The sequence below is a fragment of the Mytilus californianus genome, unplaced genomic scaffold (genome assembly GCF_021869535.1).
Source record: "Mytilus californianus isolate M0D057914Y unplaced genomic scaffold, xbMytCali1.0.p SCAF_4, whole genome shotgun sequence".
Lineage (NCBI taxonomy): Eukaryota > Metazoa > Mollusca > Bivalvia > Mytilida > Mytilidae > Mytilus > Mytilus californianus.
Window position 1 is genome coordinate 126394550 of NW_026262690.1, and position 11520 is coordinate 126406069.

The following is an 11520-nucleotide window of genomic DNA, read 5'->3' on the forward strand; positions in this document are numbered from 1 at the left end:
CAGTAATAATGACTTTTACAATCAATTCATATATAATTTTAAGACATGTGCCACACTTTATAGTTCTCAGTTAACCTGCATCAAACATCGGTTGTCAAAATTGTTGATTTACACTATATGATGACTTGCACTGTACTTCCTTATTGGCCGAGTAAATATGAAATACATATGAGTAACTTACTACATTTGAAACAAGATCTAGATGATCAGTCTGTAAACCATCGTCGAGGATAGCAATCTTTATACCACGTCCGGTGTAACCAGAATTCCAAGCTTCATTTATCTGCATTGAAGGTGAGATTTCACCATTCTGAAAAAGATTACGTGCTTTATTTTGTATTCATAAACAAGTCCATGACACACCTGTATATATATTAGGAGATAAAAAAAGAATATGAAACATACACTTTGAAATTTTTTTTTCTGGATTTATCTTTATCAAAAACGCAGGATTTACAGATATTGAGTATGTCTTTGTGACATATTTACTTGTATTTGTAGTGATTAAACTCATAACACAATGTTGACTGCTGTAGCCCTATTTTTGACATTTTTACCTATTATGTCTGTTTGAATTGTTGACACATAGTTGTCAATATAATTAATGCGAGTGATATACAAGTGGGAGGTTTAACTAGCTATAAAGCCAGGTGTAATCCACCATATTTTACCAAGTCAGGAAAATGGCCATTGTTATATTATAGTTCATTTCTGTGTGTATTACATTTTAATGTTGTGTTTTTTGTTGTGTCGTTGTTCTCCTCTTATATTTGATGCGTTTCCCTCAGTTTTAGTTTGTAACCCGGATTTGTTTTTATCTCTATCGATTTATGAGTTTTCGAACAGCGGTGTACTACTGTTGCCTTTATTTACAGACGAAAATGCCTATACAAAGTCAGGAATATGAAAGTTTTTTTGTTTTCTTTTTAACGATAACAAATATTTTATTCAATCATTTCCTGATATATAAATACCTAAGTAACCCAGGTCGCATAATTAGGGACCCCTGTATTTTAACAGCCTCACTTGACCAGGGAAAAAATCAAATGAGTTTATACAATAGTTTTACATACATAATTATATCTAAATAACCAATACAATTGATTTTCACCTGATATGCATCACTGTATAAAATCACTATCGTATATCCGGTTCACTGAACAAACATGTGTTGATTTAAACTGGAAAAACTATATATTTGATTGCGAAAAATAAGTTATAGTTTGAATTGGAAATTATTGATGTGAGTGAACAAAAAATTAAATTATTCTGTAATAAGCATATGGATTATAAAAAAGGATAAAGCACATGTGGTGAGTACTAATGTTTTAAGAAGCATGATATACGTGGTAATTTACTAATGTACCTAATATGGATAGACATAGATTCAAATATTGATTACAATAAAAATATTGGTTTTATTTCTGTAAAAATAACATATTGTTCACTACTTTATTCCCAAGATACAATAAGATTAATTTATATGGAATCGAACACACCTTTCGTTTAGAGCAGTAGAACTAAGTACATCTTCCTATATTTTTTCGATAAAGAGTTTAATATTCGTTCTGCATATATACTTTATATCCGAGCGTAGCAAGAGTACTATTAATTCGTTTTTCATGTGCAGTTTTAGCAAAGCCTGTATAGACTGCATATTCAGTTTAATTTTATCGAATTTGTATTTATTATGTATTTTCCAAATATCCCATTTAAAATAAAGTATTATTGCATTAACAATGGTATTATGCGATTTTTCTGTACAAATTCCTAATAAGATATCTTTTTCAACGAGAACCTCGTCATTGATAAGGTTACAAAGTTGTAAATTTCTAACAACCGTTTCTATCAATGGTTTAACATTATTACATTGATAAAATAAATGCTCAAGAGTTTCAATATTATTGATTTCATCACATAAGTGACATTTTCCATTTGACATATGCATTATTTGCAGTCTGTTTTCTGTATATATAATCCTGTGTATACATTTCCATTCAAATTCTTTAACTTTTCTATTAATATCCATTTTAATTAGATTTAGCCAAATTTTTTCCCAATTTATATACTCGCTATACAAATTTTCCCATTTTGTTTGACACTTAGGGGTCTCAGTTATGTTAATGTTTAATTGAAGATATTTTAATGTCAAATCCTTGATTTGAATGATTTTATTATCTGGATTTAGAAATTCAAGGTTTTCAGAAATTTTGATTTTGTGGCTTTTTAAAGCAGGGTGATCATCGTTAATTTTTAGAATCTGCATCATTGTTTGTGGTATGGAACTTTTAACTCGTGAATATTCCGAAATACAATTACGTTTATCTACTAATTGTCAATATATTGCATTGCACGATTTAGAATCTTTGGTATTATTGTCCCATATATCACCAATAGTTTTTATCTGACTTTTTGAAAAGAAAGAATAAAATAAAGATTTGCCCTGAAATAAAATATTTGAGTTTCCAAATAATCGCTGTTTATTTACTTCCATTTCGTTAAATATACCCTGTGTGATCTTTGTCAATTTTGACCACGATTGTAAAGCGCTTTTGTAATAATTTGGTATGTTTTTTATCTCAAGACCTGAAAGGTCAGAACATTTACACAGAAAAAGTTCATTCGCAAATTTCTTATCACATTTTTTTAACCAAAATTTACCTATTGCATTCCAACTAGATAATGGCTTATGTAATATCGAATATAACGATTTGATATATTTACTTTCTATCCAACTATCTAAATTTACCATCCCCATGCCCCCTTTTTAACATCTGAACAACAAACCTTCCGGTCTACTTGATTCACTTTCCCATCCCAAATAAAATCCCATATTATCTTATTCAATTCTTTTTTGTATTTTTCAGGTATGCCTCTTATTTCTAACTCATAACCACACACTGGTATAATTAAATTTTTAACAATAAGGACTTTTCCAGAGTAAGTCAACTTTCTACTTTTCCAGATGTGTACCCAATTATGTACTTTTTCTAATATTGATTTCCAAATTTTGTCATTATCAATGTTATAACCATGGTGAATACCTAATGTTTTTATGCTATCTGTTGTCCAGTTTATCTTTTTAAAAGTAGGACGTCTGCGTTTATTTGCGCCAACCAAAATTTGTCTAACCAAAATTTACCTATTGCATTCCAACTAGATAATGGCTTATGTAATATCGAATATAACGATTTGATATATTTACTTTCTATCCAACTATCTAAATTTACCATCCCCATGCCCCCTTAGTAACATCTGAACAACAAACCTTCCGGTCTACTTGATTCACTTTCCCATCCCAAATAAAATCCCATATTATCTTATTCAATTCTTTTTTGTATTTTTCAGGTATGCCTCTTATTTCTAACTCATAACCACACACTGGTATAATTAAATTTTTAACAATAAGGACTTTTCCAGAGTAAGTCAACTTTCTACTTTTCCAGATGTGTACCCAATTTTGTACTTTTTCTAATATTGATTTCCAAATTTTGTCATTATCAATGTTATAACCATGGTGAATACCTAATGTTTTTATGCTATCTGTTGTCCAGTTTATCTTTTTAAAAGTAGGACGTCTGCTTTTATTTGCGCCAATATTTATTCCCTTAGTCTTTTCGTAATTAATTTTAGAACCCGAGGCCTTTTTATATTTGTCTAATATTTCAAAAGATTTTTTAACAGAACTTTCATTTTTATTAAATAATTGCGTGTCGTCTGCAAACATATTCAATTTAGTTTCTATTAGCTCCCCATTTTCTTCCCCAGGCAATATAATGCCTTGAATGTCTTTTTCTGCCCTTATTGCACAGGCCAAGGGCTCTGCCTGTAATATATATAAAAAAGGGGCTATAGGACACCCCTGCCTGGCTGATCTAGAAATTGAAAAATATTTTGAGACGTAGCCATTTGTTTTAATACACGTCTTTGCACGTTTTAATAGCATTTGAACCCAACCACGAAAATTGTCCCCAAAATTAAATTCCTTCATAACGAAGTCTAGCCATCCCCATTCCATCCTATCAAAGGCCTCTTGTTGGTCTAAAAAGACAATTATACCCTCTTCATCTTCATCATCAATATATTTTATGATATCCTGTATCATTCTATTCGCTTCCGTTATATGTCTGCCTTTTACAAATCCTTTTTGGTCGGGATGAATAAGCTTAGGAAGGTCTATTTTTAATCTTTCTGCTAGTATTTTAGCTATAATTTTATAATCGCAATTCAGTAGTGTAAGAGGGCGCCAGTTTCGTATACTTTCTCGTTCCCCGCCTTTAAATAATAATGTTAGAACTCCTTTATATTGCGAGTTCGACAATGTTTTTTCTTTAAATATTTCTTGCAATAACGTACAAAATTCTTCTGGGGATTTATTTGTTTTTATAATTTTCAGAACTTTCACTATTTCCTCCGCGGTAATATCACGGTCTAGTAATGTTTTGTCGTCATCGTTTAGTTTGTTTTCGATGTGACTTGTTAAATCTTTAGCACTTGCTAAATGCCATCCCTCGGAGCTAAATAAATTTGAGTAAAAGTTAACTTGTTCATTTAGTATTTCGTCTTTATTGTATTTATAATGCCCATTATTTGTTTTCGTTCGACTCCATAATTTATATTTTCCGTTTTGCTTTTCGAGATTGAAAAAGTAGCTTGACGATTTTTCCCCTTCTTCCGCCCATTTTACACGCGCCCTTATTTTTGACGCCTCAGATTTGTTCTCATAGTAATTTTTAATTAGTGATTAATTTTCTGATAATTTTTTTCAACCTCCCCAGACGTAGTACTATTTAATTTGAGTTTTTCTAATTTCTTTTCAAGGTTTAAAATATAACTTTTTTGAGAATGTTTTAGGTTTTACTTACTTCCATCGTTAACTTTTTTATTTGTGATTTTGTTACATCCCAGCAATCTTGAATTTTTTCGAACCTATTTTTTTCATTTTTCCAGGTTTCCCACCAAATTTTAAATGCATTCCTAAATTCTTCACTTTTGATTGTATTTATATTCATTATCCATATACCCGGACCTCTTTGTATTTTATCAAGTTTTAATTTGAAAGACACAAGATCATGATCGCTAAAAGGACATTGCGCGATACCAACATTGTAAACTGTATTTGAAAGATGTTTATCACAAAAGATATAGTCGATTCTAGACTTAGAATTTCCTCTTTGAAACGTATACCGTTTATCTTTTGGATATCTGTCCCTCCAAATATCTGTTAGATCATATTGTGACAATAAAAAAGTAATTCCTTTGTACCAATGTCATCACGAGTATGAGATGGATTACTATCATTTGTTTTGTCAAGAGTACAGTTCAAATCCCCAACCAAAATATTGTAATGGTCTACACTATCGTCTGTAAAATTACCAAAAAAATTATGCAATGATTCAAAAAGCCGTTTCCTCTCGATGCCACTATTGTTGGCATATATATTTGAAATATGATAAATCGCACTTTCCGTTTTGATGCTACATTTTATTATTCGACCGTTTTGCGGGTTACTATTATCAAACACGACTTCGCCGGGACAATTTTTAGTTTGTAAAATAACGACACCACGAGAATCACTGGTTCCGCAATTCCAAACACTTTTATTGCCCTCTTTTATCTTCCATTCATTTTGCCATTGTGTTATATCATTTACTGTGCAATGTGTTTCTTGTAGACAAATTAAATCATATTTTTTATTAGCTAACCAATTGAAAACTAAATTACGTTTCTTTTTATCACGTAAGCCGTTTACATTCAAAGTTATGAATTGGATCGACATTCTTTAGTAGTTTTTTTTGAAAAGTACACGATTTGATTTACATTTTAACACCGCTATGCCTCGTTGATTTATTTGAAAGTTCACGATCAACGCCACCGTTTTAAGTTTACGAGTCATTGACCAATTATAACAATACACTTTTAGTGAACACATTTCAAATTGTCTACCTAAAATAATAACAATACAGATACATCGATACAGTTTGAAGTACAATAGATAGAAAAATAATCTATAATAATGATTCAAAAGCTGCAAATCAGTAAAATAAAATATATGTACAAATAACATTTTTATATTTATTTGTTTTTATTGTTTTACATAAAAAGTAGCAAATACGATAGTAATTTCGGTTTGTTTATTATCACTCATATTCATCTGAGGAACCTGGTTTATTTTGTTTACTGTCTTTCTCTGCAGACATTGGCGTCAGCGATATGTCACTAAGTTTGCGCTTGGTGTCACCAGGACGAGGAGTGTTCTGGATTGGTGACATCTTAGGGTGAAGAAATTCACGTAGTTTGACACGAATTGTTTGGGCCCCTTCAACTGTGATATGAACTCCACTAGCATCTGTTTTTACGTAAAGTGCCTTAACCAAGTTACTATTTTTTGCGAAGATATTTTCTACACAATATAGGTCAGCATCTTTGAGACACAATTTTTCCAAAAATTTATTAACATGTGTAGCTGTTTCATTAACTGTGTGAATATGGTGACTATTTCCTTTTCCCGGAATATACCACACACACCAATATCCGCATTCGGAAATGCTAGTTTAGCTTTGACAAGTGCCTGTGTTGCATAAACATTCACCTGATCACTGCCATTTTTTTTTTACTCAAGTCATTAGTACCTTACCTTATGACGACCTTGCCTACATTTGAGCCATTGCTTTTCACACGATGATTTTCAAAAACCGCACACAAACACTGATCTATTTTTTCTAGAGTGGCACCATTTATAGAGGCATTGATTAAATTGTCCTCAAATCGACCAACTCTCAAACAATTTGAAGCTCCTAACATTACATTTGTTCCCTTTGATTTGGTGTGGTATGTGTCAGGTGTTTGTAGATGGTTTGTTGCCACTTGTAAGGGGTCGATGGACTGACTTTCATTTTTGTCGTTTTCTTGAGCTTCTCTGTAATTGAGAATTTCGCTAGCATAATTACCATAAGACTTAATCAAAGTATGGTGTTTAAAGTCAGCGCAGTCATTACGGACATGACCGTTCTTTTTGCAGAAGGAACATTTGGATTCGTTAAGACAGTTTCGTGCAAAATGCCCAATTTCTGAACAGTTATAGCAGCGCTTACTATGATCTGTTTTTCTTTGCAAGCATAGGAAGGGTGGTTTCTTTGTTTACAATGAATACATTCTGTACGACCATTGTCGGCAAACATTCGGACATCATATCTACTAAATGTTGTTTTGTTTGGTATTGTCGGAGCACAATTAATGATTTGAATGTATCTTGAACCATTTTCTATATTTTTTCCTCGAATATATCCCCGCTTTACTGAACCCGGGACGACTTTGCCATACTGAAGCATTTGTGTAACTAGATAGCAGTCATTTAGTTCATAAGGAAGGTCTTTGATTGTTATGTTTGTTATTGTGTTTTCTACCAAAATAAATTTGACGCTTCTGTTTTTTCTTGTTAAATCACACTGTACTAACCTTTCTTTGGCATCTATGTCTTTTAAAGTTACAACACAGCTTTTTTCGGTCAATTGGATGGATTTAACACTCTCTAATTTTATTTGTTTTTCAAGTTCCTTTATTATTTGATCGTGTATTATTCGCTTAATACCACGAGTATAAAAATGAACCGATAGTGTTCTTTGTATATTGGCCATTTTGAAAAAAAAAACTAGTGAGTTGAATTCAGATGTCGCACAGATAAAATGTCAATAGAATTTCACTATCTCCTGTCTGAAAAAGTCTATAAACACAAGAAACACATAGCAAAATCCTCTATGCATACAAAAATAATTTGACTCCAAGACTGTTTTACAACAGAAAATCGATGATTTATCGGAGCTCAAAAACACACTCACTCTAAAAGCAAGGGACACAACACCTATTATGAATATAAAAGTTGTTTTCAACTCATTAGATGTGTTTGAGCTTTTGATTTTGCCATTTGCTAAGTGAGTTTCCGTTAAGAAATATTTCCTTGAGTTTAGTATCTTTGTTATTTTACTTCTTTCTTTTTTTTTTAAGAATAGCACTTAACATGTTTAAAAATTCACACAATTTTACCTTTGTTCCTTTTAAATGTATTTTTTTAATGGAGAATTTATAAAAAGCATAACATCAATTTATATTATTTGTACATTATTTAAATTGAGCTATTGGCAATCTATTTAGCTTTGGACATAACGTGTTGTTTTCGTGTTTTTCAGCACCAAGTCGATACCTATCATGTTGAACTATCAGTTCCCGAGGGTAACATCAGTTGTCAGTACTTCGGTGCTGACAGGATTTATAACAATCTTTTCTTAAATTTTTGCATTTATAGATTTTGAAAATATAAAGAAATTAGGTTTCAACTCCCTCAGGCAAAGTTGACCTTAGATGGATTTAGCTATATTTTTATGATCTTTTTGGTCATATCGCTCTTCAAATGTTTCGGTTCTTGTAAATCATTGGCCTTCAAATATTTGACTTTGAGCGTTCCTACTGAAGGTAAATCCAGAAAAGCGTGTCGAACGTTTGTAATTATATAACGCGTTGTTTTCATTTTTTACAGCATTGGGTCAATACCTCTGCTGGTAAACTATCAGTCCCCGAGGGTATCATTAGCTGATTAGTCAGTACTCCGGTGCTGACATATGGTTTATAACTATCCTTCTAAAATTTTCCGTTGATATATTTTGAAATTATAAAGAAACTAAGGTTTCAACTCCCTCAGGCAAAGTTGACCAAATATAGATTTGACTATGTTTTAATTTCTTTGTGGTCATGCTATAGCTTTTCAATGGTTTCGGATTTGTAAATCCTTGGCCATCGAATATTTAGCTGTGATCGTTCCTGAAGAAGGTAAAACCAGAAAAGCGATTCGGACGCCTTAAATTATATAACGTGTCGTTTTCATTTTTAATAATTTTACTTTAAGAAGTATGAAAATTCACAATAACTCAGGACCCTCGTTTTCCAGTACCTTATTTCCATTATCATGATTATATTCTTTGAAACCTAAAGTTTCGATTGCTAATTTTTCAAAACATACATGAACATGTGTTGTTAGATAAATGATTCAGATAATTCAAATTTCAAGTTTGAAGCAAAAGACTTACGAATATCTACGATATAAGACGAGAGGCATTTAAAAAAAGTATATAACGAATAGTACCTTCCTAAGCTCTAAATGCTGGCTTGGTTGAAATAACATTAACTTAAACGGGATACAAAATGGTCTTATTGTTTTGCTTGTTTTGTACAAAGAAAATGACTTACCAAGTGCCATAGTTTATACCATTCTGGATCGGCAGTTTTCAGAACTCTCGGTTGACGTACTTCCTGCTGGACAAACTCTACCTACCATGATATAGATACACAATGAAACAAAAACAACTAAATTATTTACATAGAGGTATGTTATATCAATGCAGCAATAAATGTCGTTGATTAATCTTCTATCTCCGAAATACCACAACACATTCTATATTATAATGAGTTAAGAACATACACTTGATCGGGGTTTTCCAATTGTATCAACAACACACTATTATTTCTAACTTCAGGTATGCTTAAAACAAGCACATCTAAATTAAATTAATGCATTATTGCAAAAACAATCTGTTTACCAAGTCTTTATTGTAGTATGATTAGTGTAGTGAACATCTCGTAGTAAAATTGATATAAAAGAGAGTAGAAAGACACAAAAAAAAAAAACTGACTATGCCATGATAAAAAACATAAAAGGACCAAAAGAAAGTCAACAGATAGAAAATTAAAGACGGAGTAACATAAACCCGATCAAATACCGGCTGTCAGGTATTCTGGAAAGGAACCTGAATAATGTTCACATGTGCATGATGTGGCAACCGTCGTGTGCGAAATTGTTTACGTATATAATTTCTGTCTATACTATACATAATAAGTTTGTTATTTCTACAATAAAGTTGAGATGACATGCTATAAAACACCGGGGATTTGATCTTTTGAAATGATCTTATCGTGCTGATGCTTGATAAAGGGAAAGCACACGACAAACAAATTCACATACAACATGCATTTGTAAACCAAAACTGAAAGTGATTATATTGTATCTGAAGCTCTTAACTGCATTCAACCCGAAAGTTTGAATGCGGAAAATGTGGTCATCACAGCATTAAACCAGGAGGTTTGAAATAAGAATGGAAATGTGCCCATCCCGGGTTATATCAAGTCTCATATTCACGCAACAGCATGCTATGAAAAAGGCGTCCGTTTGTGTGTGCAGAGTACATAAAAAGTGCAGCTCACGGTCACTTTACATTGCATTGACTGGTTGGGCATGAAATATATTGCCAAAGCTATGTCCTTCCCAAATTGCAAGGGGGACAACAAACTTTACGTCATATAGACGACTATGAACGAGATATCCAAAAAATTATTGGAACAACAAAATACATTTGTTGAGTACTTCTGTATAATTTTATAAAAAATAATATGGAATAAATAAATGATTGATTAAACAATACATTAACAAATAGTTGAAAAAATATATCACCTCGGTATCAAGTCGTATCTTCCTAATACCTGTGTCTTCTACTTGCTTGTTTACTTTTCTAGACAATCTATCGATATCAAATATATAGTAGAAGTTGTCACCAATCTGAAACTACAGTGCGACTGTGAAAGTTAAAACACAGTTTACATCTCAAATGCTCATAATATGTAAAATAATATTTTAACAATGTTATATCATTACAAGTACACACGACTAGCAGATTCTATAATTCCTATTGAGAATTTATCTAAGAACTAGTAAATTAAAAAGAGATCGTTTTTGGTAATCTTATAGTGTTAAGTGTCTAAAAATATGATAAAAATAAATAGAGATAAAATTGAGAATGGAAATGGGAAATATGTCAAAAAGACAAGAGACGAGATATTAACCCAGAACCAAAAACATAAATAGGATGTAAAGCTATGTACAAAGCCAGATACAACATATCTATAATTACGACTAAACTTAAGAAGTCCAAAACACACCCCAAAACAATAATATAAAACATCCAAACCAAAACTTATATCTGGTTACATATATGAACGTCAAGATTTTTAAATTAAATTAACTGCTTCACATCGACTTTAGTGCAACATAAACTGAATATATTGTTTTATATCAGGCTGAATTTTAATCCAATTACACTTTATAATTTTATCATATATTTATTATTATAATTGTAATGCTTAAAAAGACACCAACCTCTAAAATAAAGACAACTTCCCATACTTGTAAAGTAAAATAGGCCGCAAACCTCTAAAATAAAGACAACTTCCAATCCTTGTAATGTAAAACAGGCCGCATTTAGTCTTGAAAATATATTCATTATTCCCATTGAGTACATAATATATACACGATTCAACGCTATGTCGTTAAACAAACTGGGTAACACACATTAAGCTGTTTTAAAAAGGCAGGAAGAAAAATGATAAAGTTTTTCAAAAGGTAAAGATGCATTGTTGTTCCTCACCTATAACGATATCAAAGTTTCAGATTATTTCTGTTTTTTTTTTTAAATAAAT

The 11520-nt window shown here is 31.5% G+C and overlaps 1 long non-coding RNA gene across 1 annotated transcript; it reads right to left on the reverse strand.

Annotated features, from left to right (window-relative positions):
* Positions 1-187: 187 nt before the first annotated feature.
* Positions 188-10611, reverse strand: LOC127739374 (uncharacterized). The gene is made up of 3 exons (XR_008000420.1): positions 10499-10611; positions 9241-9321; positions 188-310 (listed from the first exon to the last, which is right to left on the reverse strand). It is a non-coding gene; the product is annotated as an uncharacterized LOC127739374 (long non-coding RNA).
* Positions 10612-11520: the final 909 nt, after the last annotated feature.